This window comes from Ochotona curzoniae, unplaced genomic scaffold (genome assembly GCF_017591425.1).
Source record: "Ochotona curzoniae isolate NIBS_2020 unplaced genomic scaffold, NIBS_Ocur_1.0 contig_2210, whole genome shotgun sequence".
Lineage (NCBI taxonomy): Eukaryota > Metazoa > Chordata > Mammalia > Lagomorpha > Ochotonidae > Ochotona > Ochotona curzoniae.
In genome coordinates this window covers 52,733,910-52,748,368 of record NW_024465369.1, presented here as the reverse complement: position 1 = coordinate 52,748,368, position 14,459 = coordinate 52,733,910, and the positions used below count along the sequence as shown (strand labels likewise).

The 14,459-nt window shown below is 41.6% G+C and overlaps 1 protein-coding gene and 1 pseudogene across 6 annotated transcripts in view; one reads left to right on the top strand and one right to left on the bottom strand.

Annotated features, from left to right (window-relative positions):
* The window catches only part of ANKRD44 (ankyrin repeat domain 44), a 307,451-nt gene that overhangs the window by 246,063 nt on the left and 46,929 nt on the right, over positions 1 to 14,459 (top strand). The window lies entirely within an intron of this gene.
* Positions 3,802 to 4,179, bottom strand: LOC121150752 (annotated as a pseudogene).

The following is a 14,459-nucleotide window of genomic DNA, read 5'->3' as shown; positions in this document are numbered from 1 at the left end:
CCAGGACTGGCGAGATTAAAGCCAGGTGCCTGGTACTTCTTCCAGGTCCCTCATTTGGTAGTGGGGGCCAGACATTTGGGCTATCTTCAGTTGCTTTTCCCAGCTCATTAGCAGGGAGTTGGATGAGAAGTAGAGCAAGGAGTGTAATCGCAATATGAACTGCTGATGGGATGCCAGTGTTGCAAGCAGCTGCTTTTATTCATTCTACCACAATATCAGCCACTCAAAATGTTGTATTTTTAGCACTTTCTTCTGCGAGAAATCTTCTGAATCTGTATCTCTAAACTCAGACTCTACCAAGGTCCAGGCTCATGTTTCACACTGCCTCACAGACACTGGAAACCAGAGAATTTGGTGCCCCAGAGCAGGTTCTGAGCTTGATTGCACCCAAACTCACACAGCTCCAACCAATAAAATAAGGTCATCAGACCCTCAGTCCTTGAGAAGAGCAATCCCTCAAAGAAAACATCTGAATTCTCTTTCAAAGCATTCTCTGCTTCTCCCTGCACCCACTTCCACCCGCCCAGGTGGGTAATGTGCTTCTTATTTCTAGCGAAGCCATAATAATGAACTTTTATCAGCTGTTATGTTGAACTGGACCATCTTCTCATTTAGTTCTTATCATATGAAATAGCAGCAATTGTTATCTGTTTCACAGATGGATATTCTGATACACAAAGAAATTGATGAACATTTCCTAGATCATACAGCTGGTGGGATGTTGAGCCACATCGCACTTGAACTCCCAATTCTATGCTTTTAACCAAGACATTGTGCTGTATGAAGACCGGTCAAGTGCAGATACTAGAAAGGCAGAACTGCCTCAGAGTATCTGAATTCCCCATCAACCAAGACAGTGAAAGCCAACCAAGGTTCATGGAGATAGGTGGTCTTTAGGCCTTACCAAGGGAAGCAGGAGGGCCTCAGACAACATCTCTTCTCCTAGCCTTGTGTGGATTAGCCGCCAGCATTGACTCACCCAGGAAGGAGTGAAGCCGTGCCAGTTGCCATGCTGAAGCACATCCCACTCTTTAGAATCTGCAGTGCTGACCCCTGGACCTCCACATGTGTTGTTATGAAAGCACCCTCCACTCAGATCCAGCCTTCTTCCTGGACTCTCCATTCAGCATCTTTGTCACAGCTGCTTTTGACTTGGCATCACTTTCCTTTTTGTGGCAGCTGCAGGGATGACCTTTTGGTGGCAGCTGCAGGTAAGTGACTTCCCACCAAGTTGTTTCTTCAAAGATGCTTTATGGCAGCTGCTGAAGCCGCCTCACTTGTGAAGTCTAGACCAAGCCCCTCTGATCATCATTTGCTGGCTTGATCCTCTTTTCCTTATGGAAGAATGTAAAGGCCTGGGCATTTTTTTTTTTCTTTTTAAGCCAGAAAAAGAGCTCTCAGGCACACCTGTGCTTCTGGGTCCCAGGGTTACGATGCTCTCAGAGAACAAAGTCTTTTTGAGATTCCGAAGGAGAGTAGAGGAAAATTTCAAGAAATCAGATCCTTCAGCAGCAATGAAGCTGGATTTTCTTAGCTGAGTAGATCCTCACAGCCTAGGTGGTAACCTCACCACACTTAAAGTCTGTGGGCCAGTCAGTACTTGAAGAAGTGTTTTATCAATAGGAAACATAAAATTCACTTAGTTGCTGGAAATGCAACTTAATGTATCTCAGGGGTCACCATGTCATGATTTATGTTGTACAATTACTATTTAAGTTTCATGACAGTGTTTTTAGTTTATATCCTGGTGGTTTTTTTTTTTTTTTTGGTCTCAAATTTCTTACATGGTTGGGGACAAAGCAAAGTAGGAAATAACCAAATGATTAATTATTATGACAAGCAACATGTTTTTGGTGTCATTTGCTCTCAAGATATATTTGTTAATGGGAATAGTACAGTCAGGATGACATTTGATTAGTCAATATTTCCTGTTGGTGGATTTTTTTCAGGCTCCACTGGCTGCTTAAAGTTATTAAGGTTGAAGGTCAGAGTGAACATTTCAGCTCTGACAAGTTCATAAACGTTGTTAGTCCTCGTTATCAGTTATAGCAACCTGATAAGCAAGAATACCGTTTATGAATTTACAGTGAAAAAGAAAATCAACTGCTAGGGAATAAATGTCGTTGCTATAGTTACATTCTCCTTCAGGTAGGAGGTTCAGTTTTACAAATTGACTCAAGATGAGAAGTTTTCTTCCTGGGTATAAAACTAAACTAAAGAAATTGCTTAGAAGTCAGTCAGTTCAAATTTTGGTGAGCTTGTGTATCCATTCTTATGCCTTGCTCATCTGAATCCCTTCAATGATTTACCTAGGAGTCTTGACCTCTACAAAGGGTTAGAGATGCCCCTCCCACTGGTATCATTTTTCCCAGCTCCCTGGAAATGGACTTGGTACACAATTGGTAAAACTTCTAAATTGAGATTTTAGAATGCCTGCTTTCTGGAAATAATAGAGTAGATCAGAATGGAATGTGGTAGGGGTCATGGTCAAAACATGGATTAGGCATGAATATTACTTAGATAAAGTAACCACCACCTCCACATCTCCATGGTCTCCGTAGGGAGATAACAGGATTGGGACCAGCCCCCAAATATTTATCTGGCTCTGTCCCCTCCTGTGCTATAGGAGCAGTGTCTCTGCTAAGAGTTTTTGGGCATTTTTCCATGTGTTGCATGTCTCCTCTTGGCAAGAAAAAGGCAGCCAGGTTTGTCTTCCTCGGCTGTTCTTGCTTTCTATGGTGTCTATCTTAATTCCCAAAAGGCTATTACAGATTCCAGTGATGACACTGCTTCTAACAGTGTCTGTCCATGGCAGAAGCTGCTAATGCCTGTGTCCTGTGTTTGCTGTCTGCACTCAAACACTTACAATGCCACTGTCTCTTTTCTTAGACCTACTCACAAACAACTCAAGCCTGAGCTTGGGGAACTGGGACAGAGAAGGGCCTGGCCGATATGGTTGGAATTTCAAGGGCTTTTGCATTACTCATGCCTAGGTTGAAAAGCTAGCTCTGCCACCACCTAGCTGTAAGGCTCTAAGTATTTTTCTTCCCTTCCATGAGCTGCCATACCTTGCTTCATCTGTCAAGTAGAGATTATATTGTTTTGACCATTAAATGGAAGTATGTGAATACGTTTTCAGAAAGTTAAGTATAGAAGTGCCAAATGGCCCAGTAGTCCATTCCATACATTCAGGGGAATGTTATTCAGTTTTTAAGAAGAAGGAAGTCCTGCCATTTATGAAAACGTGGGTGAATTTGGAAGGCATTATGCTTAGTGAAAACAGCCAGGTACAGAAATGTAAATACGGCTATGGCCATACCACCCTAAACTCACCCAGTCTGGTCTAATCTCGGAAGCTAAGCACAGCCGGGCCTGGTTAGTACCTGGATTGGAGAAAGATAAATACCACATAAGATTTGTTTGTTTTGTTTTCTTTTTCTTTTTTTCTAAACATTTATTTTTATTGCAAAGTCAGATATACAAAGAGGAGGAGAGACAGAGAGGAAGATCTTCCAGCCAATGATTCACTCCCCAAGCGACCACAACAGCCAGAGCTACACCTATGCAAAGCCAGAAGCCAGCAAATTCCTCCAGGTCTCCCATGTGGGTACAAGGTCCCAAGGCTCTGGGCTGTCCTCATCTGCTTTCCCAGACAACAAGCAGGAAGCTGGATGGGAAGTGGAGCTGCCAGGATTAGAACTGGTGCCCATATTGGGATCCCGGAGACTTCAAGGCAAAGATGTTAGCCACTAGGCCACTGTACTGGGCCCTGGTTTTGTTTTTTAAAGAACAAAAAAATATCTAAAGTTGCAGCTTCTGGAAGAACCACTTGTTCTCATACCTCTCCTTAACTTGATCTTGGCCTCTCACTGGGCCTTGCGTTTCAGAACAGGGTCTCTCAAGACATCTTGTTGACCACAGTTTTGTCAAAGGGAATATCCACAGGGCTCCTGGTGGGCATGAAGTGGTGGTTGTTATAGAGCTTCACAAATGATTTAATCTTGGACTGCTTGGCAACCTTCTTACCCATGGCAGCTGTCAGTAGGGTCAGTGGCCAATGCTGGCCACCAGAGCGAAGCTGTAGGGGAGGTCTGAGGTTCTTCATGATGATGACTTTGTGTCTAAATAGCTTCCCGCCAGGACCAGCACAACTTTGCCAGGTTTAATGAACTTGTCCATTTCGACAACAGCCACAAAAGAACATGGGCCTTCAGCCAAAAAGAACATGGGATTTTTGAAATTTAGAGTCAGAAAAGCATGCTATAGAGTGACGATCAACGGAGACTGAGGGTCTAAGTGCACAATTTCAGTTATATAGAATGAATTGCTGAAGGTCTAAGATGCCTCCTGCAGACTATAGTCAGTATCACTACACTTACACTTGAAAGAGTAGATTTTATATACACACAGATAACTTTGTGAGGTGGTAGCTGTTAATTATTTTGATTATAGTAATAGTTTTGGAGTACATACATACATGGATACTTCAAGGAGTTCTTGTAAAATATAATTCAAAGGTGAATTTATTTCGGTGCAATGTTTTTTGAAATGCATGCACAGTTTTTAATAATACACATTTTCATATACTTAAAAAGATTTAAGAGGCAGAGTTAGAGAGGGATATATGGAGAAATCTTCCATCTATTGGTTTACTCCTGAATGTTGTAATAAGAGGTTGTACCAGGTCAAAGCCAGTAGCCAGGAGTTTCTTCTGGGTGGCCTTTGGAGGTGTAGCAAAGGCCCAAGCACTTGGGCCACCTTTTGCTTCTCCAAGCATGTTAGCAGGGAGCTGAATCAGAAGTGGAGCAGCCCCAGGACTTAAACCAGCATGCATATGGAATGCTGGCATCACAGGCAGAGGCAAAGACCTCATGCCACAATTCTAGCCACTCCATGAACTATTTTGTTTAAGATTTATTTATTTCTATTAGGAAGGCAGATCTACAGAGAAGGAAAGACAAAGAAAAAGATTCCTCTTTTGTTGGTTCACTCTCCAAATGGCCACAGTGGCTGAAGCTGAGCCAGACAAAAGCCAGAAGCTAGGACTGTCTTCTGGATCTTCCATGCAAGTGCAGGGTCACAGGGCTTTGGGCTGTCCTCGACGGCTTTTCCAGAGCACAGGCAGGGAGCTGGATGGGAGATAGAGCAATTGAACATAAACCAGTGCCCATATGAGATCCTGGCTTATGCAAGGCGAGGATTTAGCCATTGAGTCATTGTGCAGGGTCCCACCATGAATTTCTTGAAGCCCTTTAATCTGTGTAAATTTAAAATTGTACCACGGGCCTGGCGTGGTGGCCTAATGGCTAAATGTCATCGCCTTGAACATGCTGGGATCCCATATGGGCTCCAGCTCTAATCCAGGTAGCCCTGCTTCCCATCCAGCTCCCTACTTGTGGCCTGGGAAAGCAGTCGAGGACAGCCCAAAACCTTGGACTCCTGCACCTGCACAGGAGACTCGGAAGAGGCTCCTGACTTAGGATCAACACAGCTCTGGCCATTGCAATCACTTGGGGAGTGAATATCAGATGGAAGATCTTCCTCTCTCTCCTCCTCTCTGCATATCTGACTTTGCAATACAAATAAATAAATCTTTAATAAAAAATTGTACCAAAACAAGTTTACCTTTCAATTCCATTTTTCATAAACTTGATGAAGTACCCATGTACATCAAACATATTATATACCCTAAATGTATGCACTTTACTGATTATATCTCAATGAAACTGAGTGAAAAAGAATATAGTGCCCAGCACACTCAGTTGCATATGATAGGCGTAAGTTGTAACTGTTAAGGTACTTTTTATTGTTTTGATTCTTGTTATTTATTGTATAATGCTGTATACCAGGTGCATAAAGATGAAGGCTAAAATTCCAGCAATGGAAATCAATGCATAACTTAATGATAGTGAGAAGTTGCAGTAGCAGTCCCATTAGAATTCTGCATTTCTGTTGTTATCTAAGAGAAGACATGGTGTTCAAGAAGTGCAGTGGCATGCTGTAGGGATTTGGGGAGGGCTGGCAACGCCCCACTCTGTGATCAGTGGTTAATGAATCATTGACACTTGTCAGTACGAAATATCTGCTGTTATTTCTCAATTTCTTGTTTGTGTCACCATTTGCGTGAATTTGGAATAGTGGCATGAAACCAGAAAGGAATTGAATGATGTCGTGCAGGGAGATGTTTGAGCTTGAGTTGATAAAATTGACTAGCACTTGTTTTCATGATGATTTCTTTCCTCTTGATGATATTTGCATCACCCACTAAATAGAAAAATTATAACTGACTCAAACATTGGAGTAAAAAGAAAATATAAGCTGTAGCTAAAATTGTGTTCCTGAGTTCTGTCACCATATGGGACCAGCCATTCATAAAAGATTAAATGGGAGGCAGGCACATATCTGAATACAAGTGTGCTAGTCTCTCCCATCTGTTTTAATTTTGCTTACAATAATAATAGCTTTTCTATCCACTTACTTGAATCTGTGCTGACTCTTCTGACGCTCATAGCCGGAAACAGTCTTTGTGATCTTGAGGTGTAAGAATCCAAACAAGATTAGTATTAATTAGGTCAGCAGAATTTTACTTTGAAACTGTATGTTTTTTATCCAGAGCTAGAATCTCTAAAATGTTAACTGATGTTTGGAGTGAGAAATGTGTACTGTGAACACATGGAATATCTGTGCCAATGAATATTTGTGTTGGTTCATACAGCTTTTGTGTGGATCAACATGAGAGGGGAGACATGTTTCTCTCAAGTAGGGTGTTTTCCACTGCATGTTGTGTATATTACTTTTTATAAGTAATACGTTGGTTTCCCTTCTTTTTGCTCTTTTTCTACATTTTTAAACAGATTTAGTGCATTCTTTGAACTCTTTTTTTTTTAAGATTTATTTTATTTTTATCGGAAAGTTAGATATACACAGAAGAGGAGAGACAGAGAGGAAGATCTTCCATCCGATGATTCACTCTCCAAGGGGCCACAAGGGCTGAAGCTGAGCCGCTCCAAAGCCAGGATTCCAGTGCCTCTTCTGGGTCTCCCATCTGGGTGCGGGATCCCAAGGTTTTGAGCCTCTGGAACTGCTTTCCCAGGCCACAAGCTGGGAGCTGGATGAGAAACAAGGCTGCCAGGGTAAGAACTGGTGCCCATATGGGATCCCAATGCGTACAAGGTGAGGACTTTAGCTACTAGCCTACCACGCTGGACACTCTTTTCCTACATTTTTTTTCTGTTTCTACATTTTAAAATCATTCCCACGTCCCCAGCTTCGATGTCCTCCTCAACCTACTCTACCTCCTCCACCCCCTAGATAAAAACTCGGCTTGCCCCAAGCAAATAAATTCCACTTTGAGCTGAGGCAGAAAGGAAATTAAGACAATGAGAACGGTATTCTGGGAACATCATCTATATGAAAATAATCATGGATGAAAAGAGGTAACAAGAATTGCTTTCAGGAATTACCCTGGAAACATGAGACTGGTATTAATATTTTGCTTGGCAGTACGCAGAGAACAGTGTCTGCTCGGCAAGAAGTTATCAAGTGTCACGTTCACGACCCTGAATATTTTGACTGGGTTGACTCTTTGTTATCAGGCTTATGTGTTTGACTCTTAATTCAGTTGAACATTTTGTAGTGTGGAACTTCCACTGAATTAGCTCTCAGTCGTGTGGGTTATGGACGGGGAGGAAATACATTTTAGTATATGTGCTGCCGAAGCGAGCACGAGGAAATACATTTTAAATAGTGCAAAATCAAGAAGGCCTGCTGCCTTTCATCTTAGATACTAACTGGAAGAGGTGATCAGCTCTCAAAATTATATAAAAGCTCTGATAATCAAAGCCTTTCTACATATCACTGACTTTTTAATGTTCTTGGATTTGAAAAACTGTGCCAACTGACAGCAAATCTAAGTCTCTGGCTTTTGTTAAAAATTACCTATTATTTCTTCTCTTCTCATCTGATATTCTTTCTCTGTTTCAAAAGGATTTAATTTGCAGATCACAAAGCATTAACCATTCAATGCTGAAAAAAAAAAACCAGAAAACTTCATTTGAAATGTAGAGGGAGATCACGTCCCTGAACTTCCAATTCAACCCTGATGCCTTCCGCTGGTAGTTTTGAGCCATACTGATCCTTGAATTGACTCTTGTCTCCTGTGATGTCAGAGGTAGGGTGAAGGAGTAGATCATTATTAATAAGTGCAGTAATTATAATCACAGTGAAATTTTCTAGGTTAGTACTTAAATATTCATAATTTTTGGAATAGAAAAGCTGTTTACTACCATGACAAATCTGATGATTTCATGCTGAATTACTTTGCATTTTTAAAGATTTATTTATTTGAAATGAAAGTAGAGAGAGAGATCTTCGATTCACTAGACCACTCCCCAAATGGTCACAACCAGCAGGGCTGGGCCAGGCGGAAGCCAGGAGTGTAGAACTCCATTGCAGTCTCCTACCTGGAAGGGAGGAGCCAATGTGCCTGAGCCATCATCCAGTGCTTTCCCAGCTGAGTCAGCAGAGAGGTGGACCAGCAGCAGAGAGATGGGATTCTGGTGCTCATACTGGATGCTGGTGTCGCACATAACTGATTGCATTACCACACTGCAACACTGGCCCCTCATTGCATATTCATTTAAAAAAATGTAATGTGTTAGATGTCACCATCAAGTGGGTCCAGCCTCACCTGGAGGGATTCAGCAAAGGCTGCAAGCCGGCAGAAATGCATAAAATGAATAAATAGGCTCCTGTGTTACAAGTAGGAGCTTCAGTAGGACTCTGGCTTATTCAAAACCCCAAACAAGACTGTGTTTACTTAGCCAGAGAACCGGGGGTGAAGGGGATGTGGGAGGGAACAGAAGGAGGTGGAGAGAAAACATGTGGTCCTATCCACTGGTTCACTCCTCAAATGCCTGCAACATTTCGGGCTAGACCAGGCCAAAGCCAGGAGCAAGGACCCAGTTTTGCTTGAGCTGTAACTGCTGTCTCGCAGGGAGCTAGAACCAGGAGCTGGTTTTAAAATGTTTTTTAAAACATTCTGTGTTCCTACTTGCAACACAGAAAGGCAGAAGAGGTGTAAGTAACGTCCCTGTTTGTTTGCTAACTATAACACTCAGCTTTAGTTTTAGAAATGTTGGAGACTTGAAAAATATAAAAATAAGATAAATTTTCTCTGTTGCATGTGGAAGTTAAAGAAAACTCTAAATACAAAATAGTGATTACTGGATGTTTAGAGGGGTGACATGGTTAGAGCGAGTTTGGATAATGGTTACCAAATCAGAGCGAAGTAGCAAGTTCCTAGTTTTACACAGCATGAAGGGGAGACTGTAGCTCGTAATATCCTCAGTTAAAGTATATGAAGAAAGAGAGAAACACCATGCCCCCAATTATAGTGTCAAACAGGGTGAATAGTTGATTATCCTGTTCTGATCAATATATGTGGTATGTACATTGAAATACCATGTTGGCTCAGAAATATGTATGATTATTGCTAGGAGGAATGTTTAAGGTAAAAGTTTTATGAATTTAAAAACAAAATGAATCTTCTATGATCCTACCATCCGAGATAAACGCTGTTTACATTCTAGGGTTTTTCTCATGTGTGTTGTTGTATGTTTTATGTCAGAGTATATTTTAATAATATCAAGTTCTTTTTGAAAAATGCCACTGAAACAGAACTATTTTTAAAATGAAAAAATTGTTTAGATTATTAGTTGGGAGAGGGTTAGTCAGGCATCAGTTTAATTTAAACTTCACTGCGAGGAATATTTTATTTGGTACTTGGCTGAAAGAGACAAATTGGGGCCATCTGGTTTTAATTCCCACATCTACTAGCTGAGTCGAGCCGCTCACTTTCTCCTGGGTCTACACTTCCCATATTCTTTGGCAGAGCTATGTACGCCATGGCATGATTACCAAAACAAATTAATGCTTCTTAAGTCTACTTGTAATTAATAACTCCCAAAAGAACTCAAGTCTTCTGTATACCTGGACTATTGCCTAATTTTCTCTCAGATAAGTAATTAGATGCTGCGGACGGAGAAAGCTCATTTCTCTGAGCATCTGCCAAGCTGCCTGCATCTGTAATATGGGTGAGATGATTACAATCTAGAAATGGCTGGAGGTTTTCTTGTATGTGTCACACGCTGAAGATACTCACCACACTCTGTCTCCCAAAGCAAGAAAAGGTTCGAAATGAATTAGCAAAAACAAACTATACCTAAAGTCATTTGAGTAGTTTGGTTAGCTGTCCTTTATTTTGTTCTTCGCCTCAACTCAATGATTTTCAAGTTAAATGTGAAAAGCTGCGTTTCTGACAGCTGTGGATGCTATCCAAATGATGATAATATTCTCCTCTGGAGCCTGGTCTGTATATCAGTGTGTCCATGTTGGCTAAACTCCTTTATGAGAACACTCAGGTTGGGACACACCCATTGTCAGGTTGCCTCATGTTCCAGGTATGTAAGCCACAGCTCTATACTGCGTGGGTGTTAGCGCTTTCTGAAAGTTCAAAGGAAATCGTTGTTTTAATCTAGTTTTATTTCATCTCCTTAAGGCAGTTTCTCAACCTTTGTGCTATTGACATCATGAACAGGCTTATCGCTTGATTGGGAGAAGGAGGGCTATCTGTGGCTCAGTCCTGGCTGTTGCCAGCATTTGGGGAATGGCCCAGCTAATGGGATCTCTGTCTCTCCTCTTTCTCACTGCCTCATAACTGAATGTTTTAAGATTTGCCTTCAGACGTGGTAGATTCCCACTGGGGATGACAAGGTCCTTGGTGGGAATCTTTTGAACAGTATTAGCATCTCAGTATTAACAGTGAAAAAAATAGACCATCTTTATTGGTGAGATGCAGCTAAGTTTCCAAGCCAGTGCTATGCATTCCTCTCTTCAGCAAAGTCACTGTTAAATAATTCAGAGGGCACATTGAGAGCAGTTGATTGAACACATATTCTGATTTAGCCAAGCCAAGACTCCTTGTAGTTGGATTTGGTGAAACCTATAGTTTTGAAAAGGTTGGATCTTCTTGTTTGTGAGTCATCAGCATTTTAAAGATGAGAAAGGGAGGCCTATGAATAATTCTACACATAGAGATGTTTATCCCAGAGGCTCAGCTCAGCTCCTGAGAGAGCTGGGCTTTTACAGAGCCCCATCACAGCTGTGAATTACTGAGGGTTATTTATAGTTTCTGTAGGTGAGAACTTTCAAAAAATAACCAGGGAGCTCACCAACAGAAAGAAGCTGTAATGTAATTTAATTGGCCGACAGTTACCATAGTTATTGATGCATTGTAGGGGGGAAGGGATTTTAATGGCAGCAAGCAATATAATGAATTTGTAATAAGGGAAAAGAATGCTTTGTGATTGGTGGTCAGGGGGTGTCCTGGCCAGCATTAATGAAAGAGACCCCCGGATGGGTTTAAAAGAAAGTATAAAACGTTAAAATGGAAACATGGTAAATTAGCAGGTAAAGGTTAAAACTGAAAAAATACCCCGTGAAAAATCTTTGCTTCTTTGATAAGAATCACAGCTTAGGTGAAATTCTTAAGGTGAGATTCAGAGGGACATTTGATTGTTCTAAGAAATAGACAAAACAAAGTGTGAGGCATATTTGGTGTGAAAATGTGAAAGTTAAATAAGCAGAATGTTCTCTCAATAGCATAAATCTTTACTGTTAACATCTGGCCGTGTGGATGCTACTAGAGGCGAAAACAAGAGGTCCTTGCTACCACGTTCTTGTATAGAAATCTCCTGTTACTTTCCATCGTGGTATCCTGTGATATTGTAAATAATTTGGAAAAATCTTTTCCATACAAATGAATGGAAGATGGGATATTTCTAAGGTTTGGGTACACAAAAACTGACCTACTTTGAAAAATACAACGTAAATGTATTTTTTCATGATTTGCAAGAAACAAACTATTTTTTTCATCTAGCTGAAAGTGAAGGTTAAGATGCAAATTCTCAGAGGAGTGAAAAGGCATTTCAGCAGAGAGATTATAGATATTATGGTTGTTTTTTTTCTTCTCATCTGAGAATCAGACTTTTCATTTCAGGAGGCACTGAAGTATCTCTTAATTCCTTAAATCCTATTCTCAGAGATCTTTTTGCAGAAGGGTCCAAGTCCTTTGCTGAATTCCTATTAAGTTGGTTCAGTATCTGTTATTTTTAGAAACATGGTAGCACTAGTCCTTCAGTATGCAAAATTATTTCTGTACTATTATGTAGTGGTTATTAGGAAAATGAACAAGCCATTTCATTGCTTCAGTAATGATTCGTAGCCCTGACTAGTTGTAATAGTCAGCTCTTTGTCACTACAACCAAATTTCCTAAGAGGATGTTCTTGAGAAGGGAGGAGGTTTGTTTCAATTTATGGTCCAAGGGCGAGGGTTACAGGATGAGATCTGCCTGCTCCAGACGACTGGTGTCTGGTGAGAGCCGCGAATGGAGGAATATGGCTGGAGGGCGACTGGCATGGTGAGCCTGGAAGCTGAGAGTGGCCGGAGCCTGCCTGTCACTGCCATCTCCATCGTCATGGGCCCCACACAAACAACCTGAGCCAGTTGACTCACTCTGCAAGGTCTCTCCTTCAGTTTGATATAGTTTCATCAAACCAGATGCTGACCCTTCAGGGGGACACCCAAAATCCAAAATGCTTGTTAGACATCATGTAGCATGCTAGAGGGTTGCCTTTTGTTAGTCATCTTAAAATAGCAATTCTAGTTATTTTGGAGATTCATATTTTGAGAAACTTGATGGTCTTCCTTCTAGAGACAAGTTTTCATAAATGGCTACTCACACTTCACACTTCCCTTTTTTTAAAATGTTCATTTATTTATTTATGAGGCAGAATACTCCAGCTGGGCAGGGGCAGGCCAAGGTGAAACTGAAAGCCAAGAACTTGAACCAGGTCTCCCACGAGGCAGTGGGGGCACAGTGCCTTGAGCCATCACTGCTGTCTTTGCTGGAAGCTAGAATCAGGAGCGAGAGACGGGCATTGAACCCAGGCATTCTGAGAAGAAAAAGACATATGATTAACCTGCCAGCTCGAATGGCGTACCTCTCTTTTTAAGATTATTATTTAGGGCCCGGCGCGGTGGCGCAAGTGGTTAAAGGTCCTCGCCTTGCACGCCCGGGATCCCATATGGGTGCTGGTTCTAATCCCGGCAGCCCCGCTTCCCTTCCAGCTCCCTGCCTGTGGCCTGGGAAAGCAGTCGAGGACGGCCCAAAGCTTTGGGAACCTGCACCCGCGTGGGAGACCCGGAAGAGGCTCCTGGCTCCGGATCGGCATAGTATCGGCCCGTTGCGCTCACTTGGGGAGTGAATCATCGGATGGAAGATCTTCCTCTCTGTCTCTCCTCTCTGTATATCCGCCTTTCCAATAAAAAAAAAATAATAATAAAAATAAAATCTTTAAAAAAAAAAAAGATTATTATTTATTCAAAAAGCAGAGTATGTGAAAAAGAGAAAAGGGAAAACTTCCATGTTGTAATTTGCCCCACAAATGCCTTCCATGGCTGAAGCTGGACCAGGCTGAAACCAGCAGGCAGGAGCTCCATTTTGATCTCCCATTGTGGGTGGCAGTGACCCCAAGTGCTTTGAGCCAGAATCTGCTGCCTCCCAGACTGTGGATCGGCAAGAACCTGGTTCAGAAGCAGAGGTGGGACTCCATTGCAGGCCATGCAGTAGGGGGTGAGGGCAACCCAAAAAGTGGCACCTGTTGAGCCATAATGCCTGCCCCTCCAAATTCTTGAGATAACTTTCTGTCCATTTCTTTTTCTTACAAAATTCATTTTTATTAAACTAGTGAGAAAAAGTTTTACTTGAGATAGTTTAAATCGGACAAGCCCTGTTTTATGTATTGAGGATGAGTGTGGACAGAGTTGGAGGTTATAAGAGGATGAGATTCACTTTTAGGAAAGGTGTTTGCTATTAGAAAAAGGATGGAAAGACATGTACACTGCTCAGCATGACAGAGCAGCTGGGAGTAACCACGAAGATCCTTTTAATGAAAAAGAATCAGTTTCCTGTTCTCTTGGAGGATTCACTAACAGACTCCTTGGAGAATGGCTGCTTTGATGAGCCTACAAAATATATATTCAAAGACAGGGGTGAGTAATGTTGGAAATGATGAACTAAGACCCAGCAGAGCATATCTGCAGGCACCATAATTCAAGCTGCTCTAAATTTGATTTAAATTACTAGGAAGAGTTTTGCCAATTGCAAATCAGAAGCCTTAATATTCTGCTCCTTGCAGTTTATCATCAGGAGACCAGCATGAATATTCATAAAGACTGAGCCACAAACATGTTTACAGCTGCTGGTATCAATAATAGTAATACTGCTGAGAAGGGGCAGCTAGAACTTTCAGCCATGGGGCGAAAGTTTAATTATTGATTCATCCCTGCATTGATTTCTTGGAATGTTAGGTAACTATTAAAATGACATCATAGGAGG